This window comes from Bubalus bubalis, chromosome 3 (genome assembly GCF_019923935.1).
Source record: "Bubalus bubalis isolate 160015118507 breed Murrah chromosome 3, NDDB_SH_1, whole genome shotgun sequence".
Lineage (NCBI taxonomy): Eukaryota > Metazoa > Chordata > Mammalia > Artiodactyla > Bovidae > Bubalus > Bubalus bubalis.
This window is the reverse complement of record NC_059159.1, coordinates 104,011,449-104,027,052: the sequence shown is the minus strand read 5'-3', so window position 1 is coordinate 104,027,052 and position 15,604 is coordinate 104,011,449. Positions and strand designations below refer to the sequence as shown.

The 15,604-nt window shown below is 41.5% G+C and overlaps 1 pseudogene; it reads right to left on the bottom strand.

Moving 5' to 3' along the window:
* LOC102402843 overlaps positions 1-15,604 on the bottom strand; it is a 122,766-nt pseudogene that overhangs the window by 88,565 nt on the left and 18,597 nt on the right.

The window sequence follows — 15,604 nt, the reverse complement described above, 5'->3', positions numbered from 1 at the left end:
TTGAGAAGAGTTGGGAACCTGTATATCTTGTAATGTTTTGATATTAGAAAAGGAATAATACCAGACTTCCCTCGTGGTCCAGTGGCTAAGAATCCGCCTGCCAATGCAAGGGGCATGGGTTTGATTCCTGGTCTGGGAAGATCCCATATGATGTGGGGCAACTAAGCCTGTGTACCAAAACTACTGAGCCTGTGCACCCTAGAGACCACGCTCTGCAACAAGAGGAGCCTGAGCACTGCGACTACAGAGGAGCCTCTGTTCTTGCTTGCTGCAACTAGAGAAAAGCTATGCATAGCAGCAAAGATCCGGTGCAGCCAAAAAGACATAAAGGAATATTTTTGAAAAGGTTTAAAAAGGAGTAATACAAATTACAGTTTAGAGCACCCTGTACTTTTCTTTCATAACCACTACTTAAGAGTTTCTAATTATATATTTGTGTGGTTATTCTATCATGAGCTCCATGAAGACAAGGACCACATCTAAATACAGACATTACAGTCCCCAAGTATAGCATGGGACCTGACTTATATCAGCTACTTAACTAAAAAAAATTGCTCTTTATGAATTAGGGTTATGTTAGACCAGGAGTCAGCATTACCGCCCACAGGAAGATCTGGTCCACCATCTCTCTCTGCATGGCCTGCAAGCTAAGAATGGTTTTTGTATTTTTAAATGACTGGGAAAAATAAAAAAAAAAAGATACAGCTTGACATATGAAAATTAAATAAAATTCCATTTAAGAAAAATCCATTTCAGTGTTCATAAATAAAGCTTTATTGAAATGTAAAAAAATGCAAAGGAGTAAGAAAGGAAACTTCAAAATTCAATTTAAACACACACATTTGAAAAATGTGCTCTGCCTGGTCCCATACTTCCCACTGTGGCCTGGCCTCCCTGCTCAGTTGATCTGTACAGAGATGAAATGAGACCCCCATAATGATGCTGATAATAACCATGACGGCAATAACAATTGCTAGAGAATGTCAGACATTGATTTTCTCATTCAGTTCTCTTAATATCTTCATGAGGGATTATCATTATCTGCAATTTCATAGGTGAAGAAAATGAGGTAGAGAAAGATCAAGTAACTTGTTATGGTTGGCAGAATAATCACAGCTCCCCCAAGTCCCCACAATCCCCACAAGTGTCTACATCCTATTCCCTGGAAATTTACAAATGTGTTACTTTACATGGCAAAGCGATGTTGTAAATGGGAGTAAATTAAGGATTCTGAGATGGAGAGATTACTGGGGCTATCCTGGTGGGCCCAGATAATCACAAGGCTCTTTATATGCCAGTAGCAGGAGAGTGAGAAAAGGAAAAGTGATGCTTCCGAAGTGGAGTGATGTAGTCACTGGCTAAGTGAGGCCGGCAGCCTCCAAAGGCTGCAAAAGGCAAAGAACAGATCCTCCCTTAGAGTCTCCAGAGTGAGCACAGTTCTGTGTCACTCTGATCTTACCCCATGAAACCCACTCCAAATCTCTAACCTCCAGAACTATAAGATGATACACATTGTTTAAAGCCACTAAGTTTCTATTAATTTGTTACAGCAGCAATTAGGAAACTAATGCACTTGTCAAGGTCACACATCCATTAGGCCATGGATCAAGAATGAAACCTCATCCTGTATGATTCCAGAACCTGCATGATCACTGATAATACTGACAAAGGTGTTGAGGACCTACCCTACAGGGAAGAGAATATTGAGTGAGATGAAGAGGCATCGACATTCGCTCCCAAGAGGCCTTCTTGCCTTACCCATCACCAATCCAGCTACAAGAAGAATTATTTTCTGGGCAGGGTTTTGTGGCAAATGGGGTGGCATTCCATGTAGACTACCTCAAATAGCTCCCCTATTAAGTGTGTTGCTACTTGATTTTGCCACAGAGGAAGCTTTCCTTCTTATACGGCAGACCTACCTGCCTGTTTAAGCACTTCACAATAGATAGCTTGAGAAGAAAAAGATGCTTTTCTCTTGGCTCCTGGATGAAATATCTATAGGGGTCAGAGCTCCAGCTTCTGGAAAACACATTCACCTCTTCACCTCCAAGGAAACCACTAGTCACTGCTTACCTGGATGCTGAAGAAGGAGGGGGCAGTGAGGGTCTGTGTCTCAGAAGCCATGTCCAATCCTCATGACCTAACTTCTCCAAGGTTCTTCCTCATCTGTCATGTGGATATGATATTATCTGCCTCAAGCACCTCAAAGACTCTTCCTGAAGAACTATGAGTTTATAGATATAGAAATGCAACCTAAATTCTAAAAAGCCAACTATGCAAAATGGGTATTATTATTATTTTTTTAATGGATTTGTTATGGCCACCTTTTAACTTTATTATCAGTGCAAAAATAAAAAGTGTTGATGCACTGGATGGAATTTGGTGACTCAGGCTTTTGGTGTCTAAAAAAAACAGAGAAAAATCCTCCTTACCTCAAAGAATTAACTTGTATCAGAAAACTTCAAAGTATACATTCTTTCTAGTATTCAAGATTAAAAATTAGAACAACCTTTTCAATAAATGACCTTCAATTATTTGTGAAAAGATTAGCAACATATTTAGGGTAGAACCCCATGAGAACTCAAGGATTTTTCAAAAATCTCATTGTTGACAGTAAGAGGTGAAAATGGAAAGAGAGGCAGTTCATTTCTCTACATCTTTAAGGATTCAAGCCAAATCATACCACTTATCTGATGGTTCTCTAAACAGCCAAGCTGATGGGAATTGTTCCTTACAGTGACATTTCTTGTCTCTACCAGTCATATGCACTTGGCGTTTACTGTCCTATGGCAAGAATTTCACTTGTGTGAAGCCCAACTGGAGGACAAATTACTGGAGGGGAGAAATCACAACTCATATGTACTGTGTGTCCACACAGAGCTTATAAAAGTACAAAGTGCATCAGATCAGATGTCGACTGAGTTTCTAGGTAATCTCTGCCCATCCCGAAAGCACACACAACAAATCACCCCTGGGCTCACGCATGCCTTCAGCGTCACCCCCTCTGCTCCATCACTTTGCCCCTCCTCCTTGATTTGCTATTATGTTTCTTCTCCATCAGCTTCCTGTCTGAAGACTAAAGTCAGGATCCTGAAACCTGATCCTGTAGTACTTGCTGTGGCCCACCATGCAGATTCTTCCTTCAGGACCAAGGCATCATTCCCCAGAGGCTGGGAATGCTGCAGATGACGGCTCTCAGCTGAGTTTCGGTCTACAAACTTCCCTTGGCCCAGGAGAGCCACCTTCCCCCAGGTTCCTCTCCTTCCTGAGGAAGTGTATATAAAAAATGTGAAGCATAAAAGCCCTTGCCTCAAGGTGGTTCAACTCTGAAACATTTCCCCAGCTCAAGAATTCCCTGTGGGTTTGCCTGAGCTCTTTATTCCAACTACATTGCAGCTTAACTCCTCCTCTGCCCAATTTTATCCTAGTTCCTTCACAGGTCAGATTCCTGAGAGCCTTCTGCAATGAATTTCCTGCATGTAAATCTGTGCATCACCATCTGTTTCCTAGGGAACCTGTTCTAAGCCAGATCTTACACAAAAATAAGGGAAAGATAAACAATGCCCACAGCAAGAGGGACTGGGGAGGGCTGTCTCAACTAACACCAAACCAGTCTGATCTGGCCATGGATGCCAACACCTGGCAGTGAACACGGCCACCAGCCTCGCCATCCCATGCCAGAGCAGTGGCGTATGGCCACCTGCGTCCTCTCCATCAGTACTACCCACTCAAACTTTCTTTGATGAGGCACATATTCCATACTTTCACGGTCTACTACAATAGCCATTAGCTACTTGTGGTTACTAAGCACTTGAAATGCAGCTAGTGAGACTAAGAAATTTAATTTTAAAAATGAGTTTATATTTACATATAAAGAGCCATATGTGTCTAAAGGCTGCCATATTAGACAAAGCAGCCCTAGATTATGAACTCAGTAGATTTAGAAATGCAATGTCACAACATTTCCAATTCTACCTGCTTTTAATTCCACTACTCATGACCTAGAAATACTTGGTCTGACTCCTTAAAAATCATCCTAATGAGACATAGGTAGGAACTATGTGTTAGTAAAGTCTAATTAAGTGGTCCACTAATGATTATGAACATTGTGAAATCTAAGAGCCAGAGAGCTTTGCTGTAAGCTTAAGCTGATTACAATACATAAATCTATTCATGACTGCTTACTCTCATAGTCTTTTAATTTCCAGCCTTTCAAAGAATTTATCATTGAGATGAAGAGGCATCTGTGTACAATTTGAACTTAGGAAACATCCTCTTCCTTGACTATGTACATGTATACATTTGATTAATGCCTTCTCCCCACTCCCATTTGGTCTATATGCTGAGGGCTTCAGCTTTATGTTTCATAAGAAAAGAAAAAGAGAACAAGAAATAGCTGCCCTTTTGAGGTGGGCCGACTCACAGGCTGGGAACTCAGGGGGGACCTTTAGTTCTGCCCTGTTTCTTGGACAAAGATGGTCTCTTATTACTGACCCAGAAATGTCAGATGGGGCCCAGGGTGAGAGCACACGACTGCACCTGGGCAGGTTCACGACTATCCCACAAAAAATGACTAAATGTGCGTGCCCTCCAGACAAGGAGTCATTTCCACCATCTCATCATCTGAGGGTCAGCCCTGACAAAATCAGCTTTAGCCACTGAATGCGACTGAAATTGAATTCAATGCAAACTGAAAATATTCTGTTTACTTAAAGCCCAGAAGCCTTTTGTGAGAAGAATCCAGGGGCAGGCAATGGTAGTTAAATTTGTACATTTTTCTTTCTTGTTACAGTTTTATCTTTTCCGAGCAATTTAATGAAGACTCCAGAGGAAAGAATTAAATGTCTGCTGGTTCAATTACTGAATAATGAAAAGGTGGAAAGGAGCACCATGCGCTGTGTGCTGAGCGGCCAGCAAAGCCTATTCTTAGAGTGGAAATTTTTTCTGTGCTGTTCATACTCGCCTGTGCCATCCACAAGTTGTACAGACAAGTGTCGGCGGAAGAAGCAGAAACCGAGCCCTGGTGTAGATCTTCCTCCACAAGGGTGACAGGCCTGGCCCACAGGGGGCATCGCATGACATCCACAGAAGCAGCCAGGAACATGGCCATCCTTCAAGAAGATTCTAACCAGCCCTGGCCCCAAATGCATTCATAACTAGCCTGTCCTTAGGACCACACGTCAGGAAGGCCTCGGGGCAGAGAAGACTTGCCAGCAAGGATTTCAAGGATACTTTACTTTACAGTCCCTGCAGCATTTGGAAAACTACCCCTGCCCCCCACCTTCCCTAGCCATACACAGGAAGATTACAGAAACACAAAAATCCTCCCTGCATGCTAAAACCAAAGATAAAATAAAGCGATGATGCTTCAGAATTCTTAGAACATTGGTTTAAATGCTTTAAAAATCAAGTCTCCCTGGAAATACCATGCAAGGAAATAGGCAGTGAAGTGTAGACTGTTCTTGCTTCAACGCCCAGGATGACAGTGTATCTCTGCTCATGTTGGGGCCTCCCTGAAACCTGTTCAGTAACATCAGAAGACTCAATGGACAAGTCATTCTCCTTTCACTTTTGAATTCTTCTCGGTTTATTTAAGAGAATGGCTTTGTTCTTGCAAAACACACACTGAAATGTTTAAGGATAAAAGGCTATGATGTACATAACTAACCCATAGGAAAAAATGTGTGTGTCTCTATCTGCATATATATATATAATATATACATATATACACACACACCCATATTTGTGTGTACATATTCATGTACATGTGTGTTCGTGGATGGTGACAGTGGAGCAAGAGTAAATGATAAAGCAAATGGGATAAAATATGAACAATAGGTGAATCAAGCTAAAGAGAACTTGAGAAGCTTTTGAATTACTTTCTATTTTTTTTTACAACTTATTTGTAAGTTTGAAGTGAAATAGTTTAAAATAGTTTCAAAGTTTAAAACAATACAAAGTTTTACCATTTTAAATTCTTTCTCTTTTCTTCTCCATATTGGCTTCTTGCTAGAGACATTTATAATTAGCCAGTGGACCTACTGGGTAAAAGTGTCCGTGTGGGTAGCCCCGCTCTGCAAGAAGGCAACTGTCCTGCTGACGTGTTTAATCAGGCTGAGAATTCTCTTGGAGAAACCAATCACAGATGGTTCTGAAACAGCTCCTCCTATGGTGTGCTGGTGATGACTGGGGCTGTGTGCTGGGGCTGGGGACAGGACTGTGTCTAGGGAGTGCATGAGGATCTCAAGCTAATCTCTTCCTCTCTTCCCTTAAAATATTATAACCAAAGGCATTACATTTTTAAAAATAACTATCAGGAGTGTGTCTTAAGCCACCTTAAATATGTGAGAAAATAAACTATGAGAAAGAAGACATCTCTAACGCTTCTCTCTCTCTCTCTCTGTTTTTTTGGTATCTGATACAAGAGATAACAACATCAATCTTTCAGAATAGAAGCTCTTTAAACACAAGAATACTCCTTAATTATTTCTGTTTCTCCTATACTCTCCCAAGAAACAGAACTGTGGATGCAACTGAATGAAGATGTGATTAAATGAATGCACAACCCCCGAGGCAAAGGTCTACATGCAGCTCCTTCTGCTTAAGACTGTATTTTGAAATCTATCAAACAGTGAAGCAGAGACATTTTTATCTATGGGTTCTCTCTATGTAAGTTAATATTCTTCTTCTCTTTTCTCTTTAGAATTCTGTATTTAAATCTTACTTGGAACTCCATGAAGAGAAAAGGTGAGGTACTAACTGGGAGAAGATATTTTTTCCCATATAAAACTGAATAGAATTAATATCCAGAATATAGACATCATTCCTACAAATGAATTAGACAATAAAACAATTCAAAAAAAAACATTGTCAAAAAAACTGTAACAGGTATTTCATGGAAGAGAAGAGATGGTCAAACACCATGCTCAAAGTCTTTAGTGGTTAGAAAATACAAATTAAAACCACAAATATGTGATAAACACCAGACTGACAAGAAGTCCAAAGCCTGACAATATCAAGTGCTGACAAAGTTGTAGAATAACAGCACGCTCAGTATCTGCTGAAGGGAGTGAAAACTGGAACAACCACTTTGGAAAACCAGTTGGCATCACAGAACAGAGGTGAAGTATACATGCCCTAATACCCATCATTTCTGCTGCTGCTGCTGCTGCTAAGTTGCTTCAGTCGTGTCCAACTCTGTGCGACCCCAGAGATGGCAGCCCACCAGGTTCCCCTGTCCCTGGGATTCTCCAGGCAAGAACACTGGAGTGGGTTGCCATTTCCTTCTCCAAATCATGAAAGTGAAAAGTGAAAGTGAAGTTGCTCAGTCGTGTCTGACTCTTCGCAACCCCATGGACTGCAGCCTACCAGGCTCCTCCGTCCATGGGATTTTCCAGGCAAGAGTACTGGAGTGGGGTGCCATTGCCTTCTCCGACCCATCAGTTCTACTCTTGGGTATATACTGAGATAGGTGGAGAGTGTGTACAAGAATACTCATAATAATACTTGTATAATGGAAGTCATCCAAATTCTATCAACAGTACACTGCACTAGCAACTTAATGCATTTCACTTAACAGAATGCTATCCAACATTGATGAGGGCTGTATGCATCAACAAAATGACCCTCAGAAGCAACATGCTGGGTTAAAAAAGCAAATTATAGGATACATACATTATGATCCCATTTATGGAAAGTTCATTAAGATTTGTTTTAGGAATAGAAACACGTGTGGTAAAACTATAAAGAAAGTGAAAGTGAAGTCACTCATTTGTGTCTTTGCAACCCCATGGACTGTAGCCCACCAGGCTCCTCTGTCCATGGGATTCTCTAGGCAAGAATACTAGAGTGCGTTGCCATTTCCTTCTCCAGGGGATCTTCCCAACCCAGGGATGGAACTCAGGTCTCCTGCATTGCAGGCAGACGCGTTACCCTCTGAGCCCTATAAAGAACAGCATGCAAATGACCAAAAAAAATTCAACATAGCGGTTACCTCTGTTTAGGGCAGAAAAGAGTGAACAGGACAAGACACATGAACCTTTAATAGAAATGCTAATAGCCTATTCCTTAAAAGACATAGTGGACACATATTCATTGTATTGTTATTCTTGATATTTTACAAATGTACACATTTTACAAATACTAATACGTATGGTAAGTGAGTGCTCACTCAGGCATGTCTGACTCTTCGTGACCCCACAAAATGTAGACCACAAGGCTTCTCTGCCCATGTGATTTCCCAGGCAAGAATGCTGGAGTGGGTTGCCATTTCCTACTCCATGGGGTCTCCCCTACCCAAGGATCAAATCTGCGTTTCCTGCATTGGCAGGCAGATTCTTTACCAATGAATCAGGGAGGCCCCCAACAATAGGTATACATTTAATAAATATTCTTTTGTGTGTACTCAATATTTAATAAAAATGACTCTTAAGAATTGGTTAGCAAGCCAAAGACCAAAAATATTTTATCCAAGGCTTGTTGGAAGAAGGAAGTGAAACAACATGCTGGCCATCAGGCCCTGGCACTCCTTCCTTCCAAACACGGCATGCTGTCTACTGGTCTCCAGTTCCTCCTGGGTCATTCAATCCAAACTCAGCCATCACTCAGAGCTACCAAATGTCCCAGGTCAGAGGGACGTTTCAGGATGTTTCTCAGAAGCAGCAGGCAAGCTTCCCTTTCTATCTGCAATTCTAGCCCTCATTTAAGCATAGGCCTCCTCCAGGTGTGAATGACAAGCACATCACTCTGATCACGTTTGTGCACACACACTTCCAACTCTGCAGCTTGAGTGGGTTATTATTACATCCAAATATTACTGAAAGCTACTATTACTGACTCTTGACTTTGACTTATTCTCCAATATTTGTACACATTTCATAATGATAATGGAGCACCACATTTAAAACAAAGCATCCCCCTGTCCTCCAGTCAGAATCTGCAATTGAAAAAGCTCCTTGAAACATACATATCTCCATGCTCCAACTACAACCATGTAGCAACCATCCATTAAACCAAAACTGAAATTTAAAGTGAGTGGTGCAGTTACTGTTAGTGCAGCATTGAAGAAAAAAATCAACCTAGCTCCAGGGATGTCTGACTCCTCACCTTAGTGAAGTCGCTCAGTCGTGTCCGACTCTTTGCGACCCCATGGACTGTAGCCTACCAGGCTTCTCCATCCATTGGATTTTCCAGGCAAAGGTACTGGAGTGGGTTGCTATTTCCTTCTCCGGGGCATTTTCCCGACTCAGGAGTCGAACCCGGGTTTCCTATATTGCAGGCAGACGCTTTACCTTCTGAGCCACAGGGAAGCCCTCCTCACCTTAGTAGGTCATTGTTAAAGATTTCAATTCACTTGAATGAGAAACGTGTTTAGTATCAAAAGAGCCCAAGAAGACACTGGCGTGAAAGGTACAATCTCAGAGGTTGGTCAATTACCATGGCACACTTACTGGTCACTTTGTACAATGTAGATTTGAAGTACAGTGGTGGAAACATTAAATGTGACATTTGAAAAAGAAAAAAAAAAAAAAAAAAAAGAAAGCATTTACCTTCCCCAGGCCCATCTGCCATCCAGTGGATAGGGAAGAAGAAAGTTTTGTTATATTTTTAGTATTGTGAACTTTTTTAGATAATTGTTTTCATTATCAATTACTACAATAAAGGTGGGCTCCTTCAGCAGTAACATCCCAACAGAAAAGAAGATCATACTGGTAAAAAAAAAATATTTTATATATGACTTACCTTGAAAAGTCCATCACTCAGTCCCCTATAAAAATACAACCACTTACCTCAGCATATTGTGCTACTGAACCGGCCTCAACTGCATAGACTCTACAAGCTCCAGGCTGTACAGCAAAAAATGACAGTATTCCTGATCCACAACCAACATCCAAAACAGCCTGGAAGGAAATGAGAAGACAAAAATGGGTGAAAACACATACCAGAGCTTTGAGACCAGACAATTAAAGTACTGGCTTTGATTTTTACAAGTGGTCTTACTTGTAAAGTAAGTTATGAATCTTGCTGAGATTCCCTTTTCTCATATGTTAAACATGGTTAGTACCTCCCACCTCTTAAGGTTTGCTGTAGGGATTAATATGAAGTGTATCCAAAGTACTTGGCACATAATTGGTTTTTCTCATATTATTGCTATCATTATTACAGTTTCTTTGTTACATGGTTTGCTTTTAGGATATTTAGGACCAATAAAAGTAGAGCATCATGAATGAACTTGCTTATCCTAAATATCAACATGAACAAAATGAAAACTGTCTCCAATAATTCTTAGAATTATATATATATATATATATATACACACACACACACACACACACACATGCAGGGATGTGTGTGTGTGTGTATATATATATACAACCACATATTCAGAAAAAAACTGAAGATAAAGTCTTTCACCCACATAAACTGGGATATAAGCTTTCATTCTAGGTCCCCCCCAAAAAGTTGTGGTGGTTTATATGAAGGGTAGAAGGGTATTAAGACAGTGGACAGATAGAATTTACAGAAACTTTTCTTCTAGGATTTAAATCAACAAAACCACCACTCACTGGCACAAAAGGACAAGCCAATATTTGGACCTGCATGCTGAGAGGAAGAGGTGGATGGTATGGGCTGGATCTCTGGCCCCACACACTGCTGAAGCTGAGGTCTAAAGCTCAGTCTGATGGGTGAAACCTTAGGATTCTGTATTTCTGCCGTATCTTTTATTCTTAGCATCTTTTAGCACTAGCTTTGAGCAAGGCATTTCACGTGGCTCAAACCCTCACAATAAATGTATGAATAGATAGCATTATCGTGCCCACTTGTAAGATGACTAAACTGAAAATCAGAGACATTGAATGAGCCCAATTTCACCTAGCATAAGCAGGGGAACTAGGAATCTGGGCATTTCTGCCTTCCAAGCTCATGTTTCATAAAATCACACACTGATTACTTAAGTTCATTGTTATAAATCTGATATTTTAACCCAGCAATACCAAGAGGCAATGAATGACAAGGAAACAAAGTATTAATTTTTTTTTCAGGAAAATTTATAACAGTTTTTACTTTTACTTTGATAGCAGGAAAAATTTTCCAAAAAGTAGGAAATATTGGAGGTCGCACATTCATGTGTGTGTGCGTGTGTTTTAATTGCAATATCATACTGTGCTGACACAGATTCGGTGCCATTATTCTAAGAGAACACGCTGTTAGTAATGGGCTCACAGTGCTCACTTGTATTAATTCTAGAGCTGTGGCTGTATTCCATACCGTCTCCTAGGGCCTGGGTAATTAGGAGCATTACCAATTTAAAATGTCACCCAGTCTCTGGAATTTGCCGTCAGGCTGCCTATCCTTTTAGAAATACCGCTGTTTATTTCTTCCCATCCTCCCTAGGAGCATCATCTTCACGTGGTCCTGGTTTACTGCAAGAACACTCACGACTGCTGGCTAAAGAACAGAGGCTCTGTAGGTTGGACAGTGCAACCCACGGCCCCCTCAAAAGATGCACCACACCCGGAAGAACTTTCCCAGAATCTTCTTCAATTAAAAATAGAACACCTTCAATTCTATGTTCAGTCCAAAATAGGGATACAAAATTAAGACACGACAGAAACTGCACCTGCTTGCTCTGGTGACAGGTGCCCCAGAAATGTGTGAAGGGAACATTTTATTAGGGTCTCACGAGGCACATCTTAGAGGAGTGTATTTCAGTTCTCTTGATCCTGCAGGCTAAAAAAAAAAAAAAAAAAAAAAAAGACATGTTTAACCACTAGGAGACAGACAGTGGAGAGAGGGAATGAGGAGAGAGAGAAAAGAGGTGAGAGGGAGCCTGACGTGGTTCAACTTTTTGCCAAATTAGGACTTTAAGTAGGAAGACGCTTTGACAGACCCAGACCCTATCTAGAGAAGGGCTGAAAACTATTCCCAAATACCTTATTTCAATAACTAATTTCAAGTCAAAACAACTTTATTCATTTGGGTGATTTCAAAACAGAGCATAGCCCTTGAAAAAGAATCTGATCATTTTCTAGCATTATCCAGATAATGCCATCTGTTTCCCGCTTGTGTGTATATTTTAAAAGTTAACAAGTGAATTTTCAGTCTGGGGCTTGTAGAAGAGGGAGCGGAGAGGGAAGGACATTCTGCCTTGTCGACGTAGAGCCATGAAATGCTGGAAACAAAGCTGAGGGACGCTGAGAATACATTCTCTGGTGAAAAATGAAAGAGTCAAAGCAAATATTCAGCCTCTAATGGAAACACACTCCCTTGGCCCTTTCCAACTGGGGTTTCCCAGACTAGGAGGAGAGAGGGCATTAACGCAGATAATTCTTTTACACCTTCTTATCTGGCACCTCAGAAAGCCTTGGAGCTGCCACTAATCACATTTTCTTGTCCTCACAGAAGATTATATTGAGCCCATTTTTTATTCTACCATTGGGAGGCCATCACAGAACTGGGTATGCTTGAGGACCTTATACTTCCTGGTCCCAGAGAAAACTCTCTCCCCTCAGACAGAGGCAAAAGGGAGTCATAAAATCCCCTTTCAAGTGTAAAGCAGTGTGTAGTTTCCAAAGGACGTTCCCTTGACGCTCTCTATGTGGTCCTTATGCCTCCCTGGGATACAGAGTGCGTGGTAGGGCCCCACTGTACTGAGAAGGAAACAGGCTTGGACAGACTGTTTTCAGCCAGAGGTAACGCAGCTGGTAAGGGGCAGGGCTGGATGGGAATGCAATGCTCAGCTCTCGGCGGCATCATGGCCACCCTTCTGCACAAACGGGAGGAAAGCGTGGACTAGGAAGAGAGCCCAGTCTGACCACACCGCACTCTGACTAAACATTTCCGACGGCTCCATGTTATTGGACTCTGGCTGGGATCAGCCAAGGTCAGAGGGAGCGGCAGGAGGTGAGGGGACCTATTCTCCTGACCGTCTCCCTCCTGGGTCTCCACGGACTGGCTGTGTCTCCTCCACCAAAGCCATGGCTCTGCTGAGCTTCCATTTCTTACAGCTCTGACTATTGTCTCAGGTTTCCAGCAACCACTGCTTCCTCTCTCCTCCTTTAGGCCTAGGGGTGGTAAGAGGTCCCCACTCTTGCTAGTGCTAGGGAATTTCACCGTCTCATGCTGGTTCCCTATATTCTACCCACAGCATTGTAAATGGTCCTGTCCTTTAACTCTCCTAAAACACCTTGTCGGGTATGCTGTGTCTCTCCTGCAGGAACCCTGGCTATTACACCAACTCTTCCTTCTGTTCCCCTGCAGGGAATATTTCCTTAACCTTCGCTCCCCTCCCAGGCTAAGTCGAGTGTTCCCGCTCTATGCTTTTTTATCATCACCTACTCAAGCCCTCCCTCTGCAACATTCACCACAGTTATACTTTTTCATTCAAGGAGGAACTGTCTGATTAATTTCTGCTCCCTGTCCTGGATCCTAAGCTTCACTAAAGGAGAGATTTCTGTTTCTCAGGACATTCACTAAATCTTTGTTAAACAAACTGAACAAATAGAAATGGGTCTCACTACCACAGAGAAGGAACATATTCATGATCCAAAAGACACAGTGCAAATCCGTTACCTCCATGGGAAAGCACCGTCTACCAGCATAACACATCCACTTCAACCTTATGATCTTAACAAGCATCCTTCAAAGGATGACTTTCCTTTGATGGTGCCATACCATCATCACATTACAATCTAGTTAACTCTGGTTTACCATGTTCCTCTAGAGACAGAATTCATCCTCAGCTCCCCCTGGATACACAGGCAGTTAACTATAGACGTGGCTACACTGGGGCTCATATGGGGCAGCAGCAGAAAATGGTATGAAATCCTTGCCAGGACTAATGGGGAAAAGTCAACAATCGGTCCATGTAACAATGGTCCAAAGTTCTGTGAATATGTTTGTAAATAAAGTTTAAAAAAATATTAAAAAGATAAGGTCATTTCACATGTACAGATGATTTTAATTACATGCTCTTATGGTTTCCTGGGCAAAGAAATCTTGCAAAATGTTTGGACAGGGCTAAAAAAGCTCCAAGAGGGTTCAGAGATATTTATCAGGATTTACTAGGTTAAAATTAACAAAGAACACCCAGGCCCTTATGAAAACATGAAACACAACTACCCTGGAACAGTAAAGTAAAAATAAACATATACTTACTTTGTACTATGCTTATTTAGTACCTTTACCTTATTTATGCATGATGATGACTATCAAACATGGGCACCTTATTTTCTCCATAGTACAAATAAAGAGACTGAAAATTAGACAGAATTGAAGTCATACACTTAATAAATGGGCAGAGATAAGATAAAAACAAATGTACCTAACTGAAACGTTATGCTATTAGCCACTTCCCCCAGTGTGGTTCAAAGCTTTTTCTGTGTGCTGTTCAGGCTACAGTAATATTGGTCACATTTAGTCTTCTTTTCATGCTACCAGTTTTACAACTATCTTCCAAGACTGAGGTCCTGACTATCCTGCAATCAATTCTTCAAGTTATGCCAGCTGTTATGTATTCACTGTTTCTTTATTTGCTTGAGGGTATCAATGGCTGCCCTGAACTGCAAACCCTAACTATCGTTTTTGTACGCCTCCTACTCCTAAATTGCGTCCTACCACTTGGCACTTTCACGGCCATTGCTGCTTCTTCCAGACATTATTGTATTACATCCACAGATACCACTATTGAACCATCCCAAGTTACAAGAACCCCATGCTTTCGCAATGTCATGTACTTTATCGTCATAGCTATCTGGGTTATGATGGGCTCATAGCCCATAGTGATGGGCTCCCTACCCCACAGACTGTACAAACTCTTCCAACAACCAAATTGCTAACTAATACGTTGACTGAACAGCTTCTAGGTAGGAACAGAACGATTGAACTACACAGCCTTCTGCAGGCCACCACATCTCTCACTCTGGCTTTTGTCAGAAAAGAAAAACTCCAGATCACCTCAAGAGCTACAGAAGACATCCCTTTGTGGGCTCCACAGCTAGGTTTAAATCCTGTTCAGATAACTGGCACTTTCACTATGGCAGAAGAGTTCAGGGACAGCTCCTCATAAGACAGAACTCTACAATAGTTGTGCAGTTAAGCTGGCTTTCAACAAAAGGGTTGCCTGTATTTAAATAATGAACGTTTAATACTTCTGAGCACCCTTGCTTCACCCCACCTTGTTTCTTCTGGCAGAGGACAGATAAATTCATCAACAATTTTTTCACCACCCTTTCACCAGTTCTCCAACTACTTTTCTCTATTATTATGGAAAATACAGAGATGCTGATCACTCTCAGCTTCCCTCCCCATGATTATCCCCCTTCATATGCTGCCAACAGACTCAGACAAGCTCACTCAACTCTAAACCCTTTGGCACACAATCATTCATCAGACATCAGAAGTGACTCCTACTACCCATTGTGCCAAATACTGCTAGATGCTGGAAATGCAGAGATGAAATAACCTGTCTAGTAGGGAGAAGTACAATAATGTGTTCTAGTAGCAACGATAGTATTTTAACAGGCACAATGAAAGCATGAAAGAGGAATAGTCTGCTCTACTAAGGAGCTGGTCATTGAGATGACCAGAAGAGTGAAAATCGACA